At 32.9% G+C, this 19,176-nt stretch overlaps 1 protein-coding gene across 8 annotated transcripts in view; it reads right to left on the reverse strand.

Moving 5' to 3' along the window:
• The window catches only part of LOC142353015 (galanin receptor 2a-like), a 76,447-nt gene that overhangs the window by 21,777 nt on the left and 35,494 nt on the right, over nt 1-19,176 (reverse strand). Inside the window, exon 1 of one of the 8 annotated variants that reach the window (XM_075405197.1) lies at nt 17,717-18,333. The exons of 4 other annotated variants lie outside the window; for them this stretch is intronic. The gene's annotated coding sequence lies outside the window, so the exon portion shown is untranslated. 3 more of the 8 variants (XM_075405204.1, XM_075405200.1, XM_075405202.1) reach the window with 3 other exon arrangements.

Consider the following 19,176-nt stretch of genomic DNA (forward strand, 5'->3'; position numbering starts at 1 on the left):
ACTTCTAGATATTAGCGACCGTTTGCTCTCTCAATTATAGTCAGTATGTATGACGAGATTCAAACTGAAGACATTAATGGTTGATAATTATGTGTTGCTACTGCCCGGCAATATTTTTTAATGTTCTTTTTTATAGTATAACGCAATATAAAAATCATATAGGTGAGAATCAGACAATACATGAAAAGGGGTAATTATTATAAGACGTTTGATAATGTTTCTTTGTTGTTATTTTTTGACGTTACAGGAAATACAGAAAAACAGAATGGTTAACTTTCTTGTTAAAAATCTGCTTATAATTGGGTAAAAGTATATACAGAATAGCCCAAAAAACCAAAATTAAAAACAAATTAGACGATATGTTGTCGCCAACTTAGCCATAAAGAAGTTAAATTGGCTCCAAATTAGCTGGAAAAAAAAGTAATTATATCATACAATAGACTTCCAATACGGAATTATTCATACTTCCATTCAATTATTCATAATAATATAGTGATACATAACTTGTCAACTTTTTCCAAAATTTTTTTATTCCAATATTTCAAAACAAATTGAAATTTGATTATGAAAAATAGCGTTGAAACTCAACTCAAATATCCAAAATTTAAAAACCCCAGGACTGGTCGAAAAATTGAAAAACCTCTAGTTACATATTACTTTGACTAGCTGTTAAATGAAACTGCTAATATATTTCTAAAAGTATATCTACTCTTATCAGTGAAAGTACTGAAAATTACCTGAAATTGATCAGAAAAACCAAAAGCTCAGAAGAACTGATTTTTCAGTAGGACACTTTCAGAGTGTAAGATCTTCAAATTTGCTGTCAGGATGTCGAATTTGATTTTTAGGTTCTTGCTATAATTGAAACGATACTTAGCCAAACAAATGTATACCCAAATTGAAATCGCTTGTTATTCTTAAAAGAAAATCAGATTTTGTTTGACATAGAGGTAATTTTTTTTCTTTGATCGCAAGTTTGCTACCAGATTAACTTTACATGGCACATAGACTTTGACTTTGTTGAGGAAACCATACGATATGATAAGTTAGATAAATCAAAATTGGTGCCCGGGGCCCTGTACCACTGATTAAAACCATTCAATTGTTTCTAAACAAAATTTGTGCTTGTAGAATTAAAAAAAAAGATGTACACTTTAGGAAGATTCAAAACCTCTACAAGTTGTGCACCCAACTATACCTTTGTAAACAAGTTTAGTTAAGGTTAAGCCAACTTTAATTGCTATGTTTTTGAAGCCGGGCTAAATTGACTAGATTCATTAAAATTTCCTTGTAACAACTAGTTTTATAACAAATTTTTGGCGTATGGTTGACTAACAGATGGTTGGCGGTTTTTCATAATTTTAGGGTTTTTGTCTTTAAGGTGGCTATAGACTCTTATTGCGCTAATTGTGGAGCTCCGCAAAGCACCGCCTCTAGTCCTCGAGAAACTCAAAAGGCTCAAGCAGAAAGACAATTTTTGCACTTCTTCTCCAGTGGACCCTTTTTTGTTCATTCGAATCAAAAAGGTTGCAAAAAACTTGCATACTTTTCTCGGTTCTTCCTGCAAGTTAGCTAGTGAGATGAATCAATGCTTGCAAAAATCTTACAAGTGCATTGCAAAGCTTAATAGATTCTAGCAAGCGAGTAAAAATGCAACTAGCTATGGTCAGAATTTTGGGAGCATTGTGCATTAATTACAGTTACCGGTATGTATAATAAAAAATGATAATTTTTAACATTATTTCAATTAAAATTCAACTTATCTTAATTAATTTTTTCTACTGCATTTTGCTTATTAATCATGCGGAAAATCAATTGTTTTTTTCTGAAAGAAAAAGTGAAAACTCCTTACCTAATTGCAAATCTACTATTATGCATGACCGATCCGATCGAGAAAGAATTTAGTTTGACTTACGATTTTTTGTATGCGCGACTGAGCAGAAACTAAATACCAAAGACACCAAAAAACAAATCCCATTAAATCGTGTCCGCAAAAAATTTAAACTAAACTACTAAAGATTATCTCCAAACACTTTTGTGTATCTGGCGACACTAGGCGCCTATAAATGTCTACTCGCTTTTCAAACCAAATAATGTCAAGTCTCCATTATGGACAAAATTATGATAATTTATCTCTTTGAAATGATTGTAGATATTAGATCCAGCATTTAAAAGTTGCACTCAAAAATATAATAACCAGCAGCAATAACACTTACTTGCGCTATAGCACGAAATAAGCAAAAAAAGGAGAGAACTGAAAAATGTTCACATTTACAGAATTGATCATTAATAATTTAAATTTTGATCAAGAGTGTTCACGATGGGTTTTTTAATGAGGACAGTTTTGAGACAGCACAAAACGTAACACTGTTATATATCATTCATGAGATTACCTGTGGGACTTAAGTGGCCATTGATAAAGTGTTCATTCATTATTGGGCTATCTTTTTAAGAGGGCATTGCCAGAAATTGACAGAAAATAAGTATGTAATGGTACGTACTCAAAACATCAGAGAATTATCCTTATGAAATTATCCTTGGGAATATAAAATATCAACAGGCATCTCAGAGTGTTGGCATTACAAATAATATATCAAAAACGAGTTCACTTTTACTGAGTAAAAAAATCTTTGGTGAAAAAATTTTTTGCCTCGCAGCAGATTTTATTTAAGTTAAATATTAAAGTTAGAGTCTTTAGAACATAGAATTTACTAACCTTGAGTGAGCCTCACTGGTCGCACCAATTTATACTCGCCGCTTAAATGGGAGTATACAAAGAGAATTTAGCTTTGATGTTCTAAAGATAAAAGGAATAGATTTTAAAATTTTATTATAAAAACAGTTGGGGTGGTACAATATAAATAAGGATTTAAGCAAGATTGATATCATATGTTGAAACTTGTTAACAAACAAAACAACTGCTGGTAATTTCAACAAGAACAACTGGTTAACAACTGTTGAACAAATGCTTGGTGATAGCTATAAAACTGGGTGATTGAAGAACGGAATATCAACTACTAACTGAACTGAAATGAAACTGAACTGTGCTGTACTGACTGTTATAAAAATTTGCTTCCTATATATAGTCAGCAATGTGGGAATTAATTTCCCATTTAAAAAGTGGGATAAAACATCCCTTTTTAGTTTTGGGACAAAAGTTCCCATTTTCCCATTTTCAGTACATCCAACCGGCGATTTAGCGGGTTTTGTTGTAACTGGCTGGATATACAAGGTTAGATAGAAATTTATATATAAAAATTTACAAACATGTTTAAAAACAAAATTTAGAATAAGAGTTTTTAGTTTTGGTTTCCTTCGAGTTGATTTATTTTGTTTTGCAAAAATTTAATTCGATTCATCAGGTTTGCGTTCTTCTTCTTTTCTCGTAGGAAGTTTTGCTCCAGTCCTAGTGTGTATGTGTCTCTCTCGTTGTTGAGGTCTGCTGTTATAAACTGGTAAGGGACTGTTAAGTTCTGTTTGTCGAGTGCTATGTTCTTTAGGCGATATGTCTTTAATTTCGAGTTATAAGATTGAATCTTATAAATGTTTCCCTCTGGTAATACTCTGTATTGCAGGCCCCAGTCAAAATTTGGGTGTCCTCTGAATTGCCTATTTCTTGTTCTTTCTTCGTTGAATTTCTGCCTTTCTAATCTTTGACTCATGCTAAGGATCCGTGGTTGTATAGGGCAGATTGTAGCTGTGGGCTTCAAGTGTGTGGCTGTCGGAGCAATCGTTACTTCTGTTAAATCCAATTTTTTTTCTCCTCTCCCGGTATTGATATTTTGCATACTCTTCCCTGGTATAGTTTGTACTGGTTGTTGCTCTAGCGGTTCTTGTTGCTGGCCCATTAGTTCCTCGAAGGTATCGGGGAGAATGAAGTCGTCTATATCCGGCATGTCGTCGTCACCTTCGTATCCTAAATTCTAAAAATAGAAACAACATAAGTGTGTATTATGGATAAGATAGTTATTTTCTATATATATATATATATATATAACAAACTAATTATTTGTGTTTTTATTTATAGTCGTATATATCTTTTAAAGTCATTATTGCTTTTAGACGGGAGAAATTGGATTATCTCCATTTTCTTCTATTGCAGCATTGTTTTCATGTCTCTCATTTCTAATTGCACTATATAATGGGTGCGGAATATGTGGATATAAATTAAAATGTGTTTCTTTCATTTCAGTTACTAAATGCTCAGCATCATCTGGCTGTTTTTCATTGGTTGGCTCATTTTTAAAGATAGAAGTCATAATAGAAGTGAACAGAATATTATAAGTGGCAAATAAGATGATTTTTCCAAAATTAACAGAAGCTCCAGTTATTTTATGTATTTGTAGGGCTTTTACAATTGTTACAACAATTTGAATAATAAATTTCAAGAAAAGAAAAGCGGCAAAATAAATTCCACATTGCTCTAAGATAAATTGTGTATAACCGAACATTTCTATATAGCGGTTATCAAAGAAATTAGGAGAAATAATAGAGTCTAAGTAGACTGTTCTCATTGGATAGTTAAGATAAGTTCTATCCTCACTTTTAAAATTATCTTGAGAAACAACAAGTTCTTTAGAGAAAGTTTTTATAGCATCTTTCATTTCGTTATTGAATTTAATTCCGCGCCAAAATTTCTTTAATTCTTGATCAGTAAATAATTATATTTCATCACTATCCTGGAATTTGTATTTAGTTAATCTTTGTGGAGCAATATTAGGCTCAAAAACAGAGGGTCCTTTGACTCTAGTTATACCCGGTGTTAATTCAACCCAGGAGTTATCATCTTCAATATCTAATTGAAATAAATTATCGTGTTTATCTACACATGATCGTTCTTCAGCGCTAGTGTATGTCTTTCTAGTAATTGGATCAACGAAATGTATTTTATTTTGATACATTATAGGAATTCTATTATAACATTTTTCCATAATTTGTAAGGGTGAGAAATACTGTGGGCAATGATATAGCCATGCAACATTATCATTTGTCTCTAAGAACATTGAGCGATTATTTGTTAGTAAGAATCCAGCCATACGTGGATTACTATGCGAATAGACTAAATTTGTTCTCTTTATAGCACGTTCTAACTCACAATCGGTTTTTATCATTTGTAAATCTAAAAGCTGTAGTCTTCTTATATTAGTATATTCGTAATAGTCAAATTTCGTTCCCATATGGGCTTCATAATTTATTCCTGAGTGCAGATCAATATTTGGCTCTCCATTTGTATATGAAGTTCGTTTTACGAGCAATTTGCCTCTTGTGCTATTTACATAAGTATTTTTTACAACATTTGAAATTGGTTTTTTTGCCTTTTCTGTATCCATATCGAATCCTCCTTCATAATGTATATATAATGAGCTATAAGGAGTAGGATAAACTATTTTGTTTGAGTCGCAAATTGATTGTGGGTTATTATAAATCTGAAAAATGAAAGTATTTCGTGGCCCTTTAAATGGTTGCGCACGTCTAATAACAGCTTCTGTCGATTCAGGTTCAGTTTCATATTCTCTTACTATATAATATTTTCTATCTATTTGTATCATTTTTACTGGAGCTGTGTGTAATTCTTCTATTATACAATTTTCTCTATTTTCCCATGTATATGCATAAGGATCAGTTGATCCACTGTCGCAGCCATTTTTGTTTAGGCTACAAGGCAGAGGAATATTATAGTGGTTATTTACCGTTCCATCTTCTAAATTTACTAGTAATTTAATATCTTGCATATATGTCTCGTAAGTATCGTGGTAGATCCATCCTGTTTCTGTGCACTCATTACTGTATTTATCACTAACGTCGCCCTTATTTATAACTGTTTGTTTCTTTACATTTTTTGTAAATGGAACTTTGTTAGTGTTAATAGTCGCGGAGCCTGTTTTCTTAGCTTCGAGACATTGCTCGGCTGTTAATTTAATATCTGAGCTAATAGTTGCTTGTGTAGCGGATAAACCACTATCGTCAAAATTATCACAATACCACTTTAGGCGTTGATGTGTAGCTTTACACATAGTTGCTTCTAATTTAGTCTTATAATTGCGCTGCATAATAGTAGCAGTTGCCTCACTTACTTTTATTTTCTCAGTATCGATATCGCATGGAGCTATTTTGTTTAATGAGTACATTTTATTAGAATCTATTTTTGAACAATCAAAGTGTCCTACTTTTACTTTCTTTAGAGTATTTTTAAATTCGGAGTCTGCGTTGGCTCCATTTATTGAAAGTAGTGTGGAAATTATTAGAGGTACAATTACAGGTACTCTCATATTGAAAGGGTAGAAGTTTGAACAAAGAAGAATTATAAATTTACTTACTTCAATTATTTCGTCCAACACTTCTGGATCGGGCTCGGGGAACTGAAAGCTGGTTAGCTCAACTGTTTCTTGTTCTGAATTCATTTTTAATATTCAATTATGTTAGTGAAGGTATGAATGCTTGAAGGGATTTTAAATTCAAAGTTGAATTTTAAGGCAGCGAATAGACTTGATGTGTCTTTCACTAGAAAAGTCTCTGTGGTTAAATCGGAAAAAAGGAAAGTAGCGTAAATAACGCTTAAGTCGTTAGCAGGAAAGAAAGTGGATTTCAATTTGGCTAGTTTGCCGTTGATCCTAATAAGCATTTAATCGTTGACAGAGAGAGATGAAGAAGGAAGAATGATTGTTGGCGTTTTTGCTTCCCTATTTATAGTGTAGAAAATGGGCTGTTTCATCTCACTTTTAGAAATATGTCTCAAATATTCCCATTTTTAGTGACGGTTTCTTTCTTTTTATTGGCTGGGAAGATATTCCCATTTTTTAAACCAGTTTGTGCAATTTCATTGGTTTTCATAGTTTGGGAATATTTATCCCATTTTTCTATTCAAGTTTTCATTGTTTATTGGTTTTTAGAATTTGGAGTTTCTATTCTCCTTTTATTTATAAATGCTAGAATTTGATTGGCTAATAATAAAATCATTTTGTTCCTTAAGGATTTTTGTGTGCATTAAAATGTCTATTTCTTTTTATCCTTGAAAGCGTCCCATGGAATAGGATCATTAAATAACTTTGTAGCAACTGCTTGTCTACCTGACCTTCTGGGTTCAGTAGTATATAATTTTTCATTTACTGATTTATTAGCTAGTGGGGTTGTAGGTTGTGTAGTAATGACTTGGGAACTACTCTGAAAGTTAAAGGGACTTATATCATGTGATAACGGTTGGGGGGAATGAGGTGTTTGTGGATAACTAAGAGGTCCTCTTGGATATGGGGTAGATATATGTTGTGGCCTAAATGACTTACTAGGCGAAGTAACTTGCTGTTGTGTATTAAATAATGTTCGGAGTCCTAATGTGTCAATGCCGGAATCAATCGGAGGATTACTGTTACTACATCTAGTAGTAGTATTAGTAGAAGCAGTAGTAGTGGGTCTACTATTTGGGAGTTGCGGCGGCATTTCAACATTGTTGAATACTGGCCAAGGCATATAGTGCATAATATTGCTAGGTTGGGTAGTGTTAAATTTGTCTATGTAATGCCTGTTATAGTTATCATAGAATTGTTCGGGTTCAGCATATACAGTAGTATAATCAGCGATTAAGGGTTGTATTTCTCTTTCTTTTGGAAAATACTCTACTATGTGATTTCTATGCACTACTCTTTTTTGTTGTGTCTCGTCTCCTTCTATTTCATATGTTGTATTAGTTATATGTTTTGTAACAGTGTATGGACCGGACCGAAGTGATTGTAGCTTCTTAGATATAAGTAAGCTTTTAGAATGATTCTCTAATATGACTTTGCTTCCAATGCTGATTGGTCGTCCGAGCTTAAATCTATTTCTATATTCATGGGCTTTGTTTGTAACTTGACGACAACGAGTATAAGTATTACAATATATGTTCTTAAAATCTGTTTCACGTTGTAGTACAGTATTGGATAATCTATTTTGTAGTAGATTATCTACCTTTTCGTTTCTACACGAATTTTTACAATGTGTATGTGACGGCAAGTCCTGACAATATTGAGATATACAATTCTTCTTATTATCCCGCAGCAATCCTAGTCTAAGCGAAATAGGTATTTGTGGCTTTATTCCGAATATAATCTCGTACGGCGTATAACCAGTACTATAATTCACTGCTGTATTATGCGCAAATGCAAATTTGTCAACAAATTTTGCCCAATTGTTTCCAGTGGTATTTAGAAAGTGTCTAAGATAGTTTGTAAGGTGCTTATTTTGAATTTCTACTTTCCCGTTAGTCCAAGGGGAATATGCTGTTCGTGGCCTCAGTGTAATTCCAAGCTCAAAACTCCAGTTTACAAAATCACTACTCATGAAAGCAGTACCGTTATCATGCACTATGTGTTGAGGTATTCCGAAGCTAGTTATAAATTTCTCCATTTGTTTTATAGTATCGTCAGAAGTAGCGGACTTAACGGCATATACTTGTACATATCTAGAGAATGAATCTACAACTACAAGACAGTAGTACTTGCCATTACTAGAAGGCCGAAAAGGTCCTTTATGGTCTATATGTATAGTGTGGAAGGGAGTTGTCTCCAATTCGCCCCATTGTTGTAAGGGTGCTTCGTTTAAATCGTGTCTTTTACTTTTATTCTTTTGACAATCTAAACAATCGTGGATTAACATTGTAACCCATTTATACATTCCAGGCCAGTAAAAGAATCTGGATATATTGTTTAGGGTACTAGCATCGCCACGGTGGCCACTCATTGGGTTACTATGTGCTAGCTCGAAGCACTTTAGAAATAGAGAGATAGGGATACATATCTTTAGTTCGAAGGAACCATTCTCATTAGGTTTATTGTAACATAGTAGTTTATAACTCTCATCTAGTAATAATAACTTATATATACTCTTGTAAGCTTTTAATGCTTTACATTGTCGAGTCATATAGTAGTGTTCAGGTTCTTTGCCTGATTCTATCCATTTCCGTACTATATGTAATACAGGGTCTTTATTTTGTTCTTGTAGTATAGTGTCAATATCTAGTTGTGCTTTTTTAGCAAATTCGGTTAACTTCGTTAGCAAATCAGAGCAATCTGATTTGACATTCTCATTATGTAGTGCTGTTGACTCTATAATAGTATAATGCTTTGTACGCTCTTTGTAGATTTCTTTTGCCTTCTCTAGTGCATGTATTAATGTTGGATCGACTAAATTATCTATAACGTCACTAAATTCGTCGTCATTATATCCTGAGTCGTCCAATTCTACATAGTTTACTTCTTCTTGTATTTCACTATATGTATTATCCGATTGTTTACTATCTGTGAGCTTAACTATTTGATTTATATTTTTGCCAAATTTGAAATAGTCGGCTACATTACGTATAGCATTACAAGAGTCTGTAAATCCTTCGGGTGCGTCAGAAATACTAAAATCATTATCCGATATATTCATTACTTTTCTTGTTCCACCTTGTACTTGTGCTAGTATAGGATAAGAATCGTTAGATGAGTTTGTTTTATCCTCTTTGTGCAATACAGAGTAAGAGACTGGCTTTAAATCCGAAGTGTAGAAGTTTATATCCTTAGGTATTGTTTTATGTTCAATCTGAAATTTCTTCGCTTCCTCTATTGGGACTTGTCGACTCAGTAAATCAGGAAATGCTAAGTTCTTGACTTCGGTGTATATAATTTTTAAGTTCTGGAATTTAGTTAGGACGACTTGATATTTGAAAAATCTGTGCGAAAGTTGTCCGCGCCTAGACCATAAAAATAGTATTGGCCTGTGATCGCAAAAGAGATATATGGGAAATGGGGAGCCTATTAAATAAAATTCGTAAGTTTGTAGTGCAGATATTATTCCGCATAATTCTCTATGCTGTGGGGACATTTTCTGTTCAGCTTTGTCGAATACTCTAGAGTTCGCTGATACAATTCTCTTTCTATCAGGGAATTGTTGTATAAGTATACAACCAGTGCCTAAGTTAGATGAGTCAGCATGTATATGAAAGGGGTAGTTCGCATTTGGAATTGCTAGGGATATATCATGTGCGAACTTTTCTTTTAGTATATTGAATACTTTCTCGTGTTCTTTTTCCCATTTGAAATTTACATCGCCTCTTGTTAAATCGTACAAGGGCTTAGCATCTATATGAAAATTTATCACATAGTTTGAGTAGAATCCCATTGCTCCTAATACACTAAGAACGTCAGTTTTTGATTCCGGAGTTTTTAAATTTCTATTGTCGTCAATACGCGATATAACTGGAGAAAGTGTATTTTCTGATATAACGTGTCCGAGAAATTTTACTTTTCGTAAAAAGAACATTGTTTTATCCGGTGCGGCTTTTAAGTTAGCCTTTCTTAATAGAGCATGATATTCTTTTATTATATTGAACATTTCCTCTTTAGTATTAGATTGTAGTAGTGTGTCGTCAATATAAGTGATAGCCTTCTTTTCTTTTATAAGAGGTCCAAATGCATAGCGCATTAATTTACTAAAGAAATTGGGTAGTGGCTTCAATCCATAGAAGCCGACTTGATAAGTATACTGTCTTCCTCCTATTATAAATCCTGTTAACTTTTGTGTTTCGGGCGTTAGCGGCACTTGATGATAAGCACAAGAAAGGTCGCTGCTTGTAAAATATGATCCATTTACTCGGGTTATTAGGACTTGTAGTGGTTCTAACGGCCAACTTGAATTACTTGTGTCAGTAATAGAGTTTAGATAGCGAGCATCTATTACTAGTTTGACGTAATCCTTCTTAGGAAGGATTATGATCGGGTTAACGAACCAGCTATTCATATCGTCATGTTCATCTAGTTCTCTTATAATGCCTGCTTGTATTAACTCGTCCATCAGTAATTCGAGTTTATCCCTTAAATGGAAGGGTACTTTACTAGGTCTTTGCTTTTTGAATTCTGCATTTTTTATTAGGGGTATATTAAATTGTTGTTTAGTACAGCCAATGTCATATTTATGATGTGAATATACATCGTTGTCTGTAAGTAGTATATCTGCAAGTCGGAAGAGTTCGTTCTCAGTTAAGTCGGTTTGTGTAAAATTGAATTTTTGTAAGAATTCTGTTTTATTGAAATGAGTAGTTTGTCCAGCATGTATACTCGTAGTAAATTTATCTATTAACTCTTTTACTTGATGTGCTGAGCGGAATGTTGGAAATTGTTCTTTTGATTTGGGCTGGCATATCCTTTTTGCCTCTTTAGAAAAGTCAGTTGCAATTTCATCCTCGCTTTTACATGTCTCTACTAGTTCTCCTGCGGATAGCTCCATTATTTCGGCGATATGCTCGTCAGTGAGAGGGCGATTTTCTATATTATTTATTAATTGTAATTCTTTGCCACTAACGTATACATAAATAGTTATTCCTGTGTGTTTAAAATGTTCCTCTAGTTCTTTAGCTATTCTTTTCCACAGTCTGGGGTCTCCGCCACATGCTATCTTAGGCATAGCAATACATCTTATGCCGTCAAGCATAAGTGTTTTTTGTAGTTCACAAAATACTGAACAAGTTTTACTTGCTTCGTATGGGGGAGAGTTATAATACTCTTTCATTACAAGGCTATAAATTATTTGCTGACTATACTCATCTTGAAAATGTATTAGCTCGTGGTCTGCCTCATTCTCCGATCCAACACTTTTAAAGTATTGTAGAATATTTCCTTTTAAGTTGGGGTATCTTTTAATGAGGGAGGCAGTAAACCCTTTGTCTAATACTAAGTCTCTAGATATAGTATGAATAATAGGCATATTGGCGTCAAATATTGAACGCTCGTCAAAGTTAATATACCTAATGCACTCAGCAGTTAGGTCAGTGGATTCGGATATAGTATTTGTAGTTGTATTTAACATAAAGCAACTATCAAGCTCTTCGCATTTATTGATAACAGAATAAGTAAATTCGTTACAGTCACGAATACTGTATTTTTGTGTGTTGTTTGTAATATCACATATAGTAAATCCTATTATCCCTTTATTTAGTGTAACTTGATGATTTTTGTGGTTTTCAATGAGTAGGGGAATTTGCTTTTCCTTTTTAGTACAAATAGTATTTATAAAGCACAACTCGGTTTTTACTGTAGTCCTATTAGGTACAAAAGAAGTGCCTTTCGGAAATATATCTTGCTCACTACACTTGTGCTTGTAGAGAAATGTAGACTTAGGTGGGATATATAAGGGCTGATGTATTATCACTGCATTCAATTTAGAGACTTGGGGATATTCCTTTTCATTATTTAGCGAGCCATAACTAAGAACTCCTTTATCGTTAGTCTTCAATTCTACTGCTGGGATGTCAAAGTATAATGCTTTAAGAAAGGTATGACAAAAATCCACTCCTAGTAAATTAGAAGTTTTCTCTTCAGTAACCCATACCCTATGATTTGCTTTATATTTCCCGTCTGTATCAAAGTATGAAGTTAGTATAGTGTAGCCTATCATGCGTATTTCAGAACCGTTATAGGTTCTTGTTTTATTGCCTGAAGTCTGGATGTTTATTTGTTGCCCCAATTGGTTAAGCTCAAGAAATGTTGGGTAATTTATTATAGTGCAAGTTGATCCTGGGTCAATCATGAATTCTATTTCTAAGCCACTATGTTTTTTATTGTCTCTGGTAGCAAAGTGATATAAGTTCAGGAAAATTCGAGCTTTTGGATTTGATGTGTTATTCTTATTTTTCGGAGACCGTATTAGTTTAAAGGGAATAAATCTGAGATAGCGTCACAATAGTCAACGTTGTTTTCTTCTTGTTGAATCCAGCGAACGTTGTTTTCATTTTGCGTATTATATGACTTTGTCTCTTGTTGTAAAGTAGGCCTTGTATTACTATGGGCTTGATTTCTATTGAATTGGCTGTTTTCACGCTCATAAAATTGTTTAGCAGCATATTCATTTTGCCGAAATGAATTTTCTCGGGGGAATCTTTGGTCATATTGCTTATTTTGGTTAAATCTATTGCCGTACTTGTAGCCGCTCTGGTTATTATAAAAGGAATTTGGGTTTTGGGCTCTGTTATTATAACTATTATTTCTACTATTGTATTGGTTGTTATTCCAAGCACCTCGTCTGTAGTTATTACTAAATGTAGGCTTAGTCTCTTTTTGCTCTAATAATTCCTTTCTAATCTTTTGTACTTCATCGTCTAACTTCTTTTTGTTACAAGTAGAAATAGAGTGTCCGTGATTTCTACAATACTCACAGAACCTAGTATTATTGGCTCGTCCTTTTATATTCGGGTCTCTATTGAAGTTGTTCGTACTTTGTATAGCACTTACTTCGTTATTTTTTATTAAGCTAGTAAGTTCCTTAATTTGAGTCTCTAAGGACGATATTTTGTCTGAAGGTAGTTTAGCCGAATTCTCCTTAATAACTATACAAGTTAAATCTTGCGTTATTAGATGTTCTTTTAAGTCATCCCAACTTTCGTTAGGTTTCTTGATACGTCGTTCATGTGCTTTTCGCTTTAGTGAGGGGGGTTGCAGTCCCCTTATAGCAAAATCAATATATTTCTGTTCTCTTTGTATGGATTGTATTACTGCTTCTTGCGCTCGATCAGCGTTAGCTACATTTGTTAAGTCTTCTGGCCAACCTTTATCAACCGCGTGCTTGACTCTATGAAAATAATTTTTTATTAATTCACCTTCTTGTCTAGAAGCATTTTCTACCTCTAATCTATGCTTAAATTTATCACGACCGTCAGTAAATCTATCAAGAAAGTCGTTTTTAATATCATTTAAGACTTTAGCCTCATCGATAGTATTAAACCATTCTAAGGCTGTATCGGTTAAAAGGGACCCAAATAGAGATCTCTGTCTATTTTCATAACTCTTTTTCTTATCAGGATCAGTAGGAACAACTCCTAACGAAAATTTTACTTTTTGATCAACAGAATTCCAAAAGTCAAGAGCACTCTGACTGGGATCGTTACCTGAAAAAGTAGTTAAAGATACATTACTCAGAGAAATAGGAGCATCAGCCATTTTTATTTAAAATACTTGGACGTTTGCCAAGTCTTTATTTTATCTAAGATAAATTAAGTGTTTCTGTAAGTACCAGAGACAACTTTAGATAGTCTAAGAATTACGTCCTCTGGGTACAATTTATTTTTATTTGAGAACTTAGAAATTTTTCTAAGTCTCTTATTAAAGTCAGATAACTGACGAAAGATAGAAAATTTTAGTAATAGCTGATACAATTTTAACATATGATTTAAAGCAAAGTGTTAAGTTCGACTTATTTAAGTCAGAACATAGAAATGAGACAACTTGGAAACTTTTCCTAAGTTTTTTGCCTCGCAGCAGATTTTATTTAAGTTAAATATTAAAGTTAGAGTCTTTAGAACATAGAATTTACTAACCTTGAGTGAGCCTCACTGGTCGCACCAATTTATACTCGCCGCTTAAATGGGAGTATACAAAGAGAATTTAGCTTTGATGTTCTAAAGATAAAAGGAATAGATTTTAAAATTTTATTATAAAAACAGTTGGGGTGGTACAATATAAATAAGGATTTAAGCAAGATTGATATCATATGTTGAAACTTGTTAACAAACAAAACAACTGCTGGTAATTTCAACAAGAACAACTGGTTAACAACTGTTGAACAAATGCTTGGTGATAGCTATAAAACTGGGTGATTGAAGAACGGAATATCAACTACTAACTGAACTGAAATGAAACTGAACTGTGCTGTACTGACTGTTATAAAAATTTGCTTCCTATATATAGTCAGCAATGTGGGAATTAATTTCCCATTTAAAAAGTGGGATAAAACATCCCTTTTTAGTTTTGGGACAAAAGTTCCCATTTTCCCATTTTCAGTACACCCATTTGGAAGCCAAATGATTGTGATCGGTAAAAAGTTTTTTTTAGAATTTGTTCCCAATTTGCGAAAATTCATGTTTCAGTTATTTAAAACCATGAACCACTACAAAGTAGCAAAGAAGATAAATCTTCAGTAGGCCACAATTTGGCATGAGCAAAAATCTCAAGAGAATTTTTATAAAAAACATCTCTAAAAAACGATATAAACCAGTTCAGTTGGTTCAATAAAATCTAGTCAGCTAATCCAAAATCCTTTTGAGCACATTTTTTTTACTCAACAACATTTCAACAAACAACAAACTTATGAAAAAAAAGGAATCTAATTGAAAATTTGTTAATCGTAAAATTGAATTTGTGTTGTGAAACTCTTTGAAAATCTTAATATCGTCAGAAAATCATCTACTAGGTATTGCTCCAAAGAAGTCACCTTAGTAAAAAATAAGCAATGCAGCTTGAAAATTCAAGATATTTTCTAAGATTTTTCAAAAGAGAGCAAAAAAGCTGATGCAATAATCATTTTTGAAAGAAATCAGAAGATGGTAAATATAATAATGAGCTCTACTTTTATTAATTTTGGCATAAGAAAGAGCTACTCTCAAAAACTTCTGTACAAGTCGGTAACTTTTACATCCATTATCTCGATTTACGGGAAGTTACTTGAAAAATCTTGCCTCTAAAATTTCACATGAAAAAGAAACGAAAAGAAATTTCACAAAATTTCAGTAAATACAATTGCTCGTTACCCAAATTGTTCTCATTGAATCAAAATTTGTGTAAATTTTATATAGAGAAAAAGTTAAAGGCAAAATTTTAGTTTACAAAGACCGCAAAAAACATAGCCCCATGCTTGTCGGAATAAACACTACTAGGTCTGAGAACAAATACAGAATAGCTAAATGAGGATTTGAAATGCTGAAAATCTACAAAATTCTGAAAAAATTGCAATTTGATTTGAGAAATAAGGTCAAATAAGGTCTTTCCTAGTAACTTTTAGTAATATTTTGTCAAGAATTTTAACTAAGCGAGCTGGAATTTTGTTTATTTTGTGCCAAGTGATCAGAAAATTGTCGAAATATGAAAACAACATAACATAATTGTGTACAAGAAGAAGTTACGTAATATGTTAATGGGACTAAAAAGAAGTTGATTGTCTTATTGGTAAGATTGATGGTTTATCAAAAAAATTTAACCACTTTGAATGATAAATATAGAGAAGAAAGAACCCGGTTGTTGAGTTTTCAGTGATATCACGCACTTCCTTCGCTGGGAATGATATCAACCGTAAAAAAGGATTGAATAAAAGAAAAAAGAGGATCAGAGCGAAAATGGGTTCAATTGCTTAGTTTGTTTTAATTTATACATGCCTATATAGGAAGATTAGTTAAATAAGTAAAATGAAATTTATATTTACTGATTCCATGCTGGTAGTTTTTTCAAGCGACGTTCAAAGCTTTAGTTAACACAATTTTGCAACAAGTTGTGTACTATGTAAAAATTCGGGGATTTTGAGAACTAATGTATACACGTGCAACAGCGGATAATCTGTTATAAATTAGCAAAAATTTTTTCCACAAAGCCAAAAGTCCTAAAAGAGTCTGCCACAGTACTAAAAAAATTATCCTATTTTGACTTAGGAAAAATCTCAACACTTTTAAACGCATCTATTATATCTTTTATTATTACTTAACACAGAAAGTGCCAATAAATTCGGGGTGAGGTGGTAGAATTAAGGTTAGATTAGTTATTGTTTGGACAATACTTTTTTCACACTTTTGTTAGTTTCCTAAATAAATGCCCAAAATCATCAGGTCTGCTCTTTTGTTTTGTCTATTATTGTTTATTATTTGTGTTTATCACAACTTTCCAGTTGACTAATTTCAGAGAAATTTGCGCAAGATGTGATACGGAACGCCTATTTTACAATATATAAAACTAAGCTAGGCAACTTTGCTTAGTCTGTATCATCAAAACAAATTTCTACTGTCAAACCCGCAAATAAAGGTTATCTTAAAATGATCAGTTTGGTCTAATTTGGCACTAATTCTCCAATATATGCACAATTTCGAATCATATCAACTTGAAAACAATAATAATAACCATTTTTTGCAGGAACAAACGTTTCGTAATTCCCTTAACTTTTGTCTGTTTCAAATCGCACAATTTCTAGACGATGTGCAGATTTCGAGACACATTTACCCAGATTTGCATAGTCTTTTTTTCGCAGTAGTTCGTACTAATTTGGATCACGGCCAACTTTTTGCCAATTTGTCTGGCCATGGCCAATTTTCATCGGAATCATGCGATTTATATTTCCACCACCTCACCCAAGGTACCGGACTTATCGCATTTACGTCACCGGGTTCTAGAAAATCACTTCCCTAGTCCAGACAGAATAGTTATGTTGTGATAATTGGTTAGATTCTTCCAGATTCCTACAAGATAATCATTTATTTTCGGGGTTATAAACTGCGGGGTTATAAACATAAAATTGGGTATCTCTGACTTCTACCACATAAGAATTGACTGAATTTCTGAATAAAAGATAAAAGAGAATTTCAATTCAAGTTTTGACAATTTTTGGGGACGTAAACTGAAAACTGCCAATAAACGAAAGCACAGAAATTGTCATTTGGTGCTGGAAAAGCTTTTAATATAATTTGACATAAGCAAAAAAACTTTGATTTTCAAAAGGCAAGCGTTTCTTTTGTTTACTTTGCTTTAATCCGCATTTTATTATTACCATTCGTAAACGTGTTTGGTATCCTTGCAGTAATAACTAACATTTTGTTATTGTTACCATTGAATTTATGAATGTAAAAAGCAAATGTAGTTTCTGCATTCAAATTTGACGCCGGAAAATTAATGGGAATAAAGTTATAATCATATATGGTATATTGTTACTCAAATGAGTTCTGCCTAATTCGACTTACCGTCAATTTTTTCCACAATTCAGCGGGATTTTGAGCCAGATTAATGTCGGAACTACCGAATTATAACAATGCCAGAGTGGTGCAAGTTATAACGAACTCGGTTATTTGCTTACTGGTACCGAAAAATGCCAAAATAATTAGAAAATTGTAGTTGTAGTCAAAGTTAAATTATAACTTATGGTCGTCTAGGTGTTGTAAAAATAATTGGAAAAATGGCTTGAAAGAAAGTTTTACACGAAAATGTCCTGCAGATCAAAAAACAAAAGGGGGCTTTAAAGGTGCTGTTATAAATTTTCTAGAAGGAACATGACGGAAAATTCTGTTAGTTTGCATAATTAGGCGGAATTTGCTGACTATGAACAAAAATACGCTCGGTCAATATTTAAATGTTTTTGTTTGAAAGTTAGCTAATATCTGGAAAATTGAAGTCCTGGATATTTAAAGTATCTGGTCGAGGGAGGAAAATTAATTGCAAATAAAAGACAAGCAGTTCTCGGTTTGTTTATTCTACCTGACCGAATTGGAAAACAGAAGAGCCCAAATAAACTTTTCTTAAGTTTTGTGAGTGCTAGTTCTAATGAGCTAGAACAGTATACGAATTTTTCACGCTCGAACGATCCCGCCAAAATGTTTCATAGAGCTGAACAATTTGAAATTTGACCATTTTTCTTTAAAAGGACGCTCCCATTACTTAAAAAGACAAATAGGCTAAAGCGACTTTCAACTTAGCACAGAATGTTCCAACTAGCCTCTGAAATCTGCCAAAAGTTCTATTTGTTTCAGAGGGAAGAGATTTTTCTCATAGAGAGCCAACTTTTTTGTTATTCATGAAAACATTTCTCCATGCACTATTTTCCAATTGTTCTTTTTGATGTAACGAAACCAGAATGGAAAAATCGGAAAAAAAAATTTCTACAGTTTTTTATGTTAAAATGTGTAAAAAAATGAATAGATAGATATTTTGGGTAGAAACTGTACAAACCTTTTAGGGCAGAATTTTTTTTCAAACTACAAAATATAAATAACCAATCAAAAAAGTAAGCTACAAGTTTCCCAAACAGCTGTTTCAGGAAAACATCTTTAACAGTTTTCGCTTACACAAACGAACAAAAAAATTGCAAAAAAATGAAAATTTGCAATTATTGGTTATAATAAACGCACATATGATTTGAACACAAAGGATTGTATTTTTCATATAATTATAAATTGGGGGAGGGGAATTTCAAGCATGCAGGTTGAATGGCTCAAAATTCCAAAAACATTATAGACAGCAAAAACAAGGAATTGAATAAAAAACGCTTGTAGATTGGTATAGGAATGTTATTTTATAGAATAACTGTTGATGTGCAGCATGTCTTGCCCAAAAAAAGAGGACAAAACAAGAAACATCGGAAAAAAAGAACAAAAACGTTATATTGAAAAAATTTCAACTTTCAAAGCAAAAGCAAACTTTGGATTTG

The sequence above is a fragment of the Convolutriloba macropyga genome, chromosome 14 (genome assembly GCF_964194025.1).
Source record: "Convolutriloba macropyga chromosome 14, txConMacr16.3, whole genome shotgun sequence".
Lineage (NCBI taxonomy): Eukaryota > Metazoa > Xenacoelomorpha > Acoela > Convolutidae > Convolutriloba > Convolutriloba macropyga.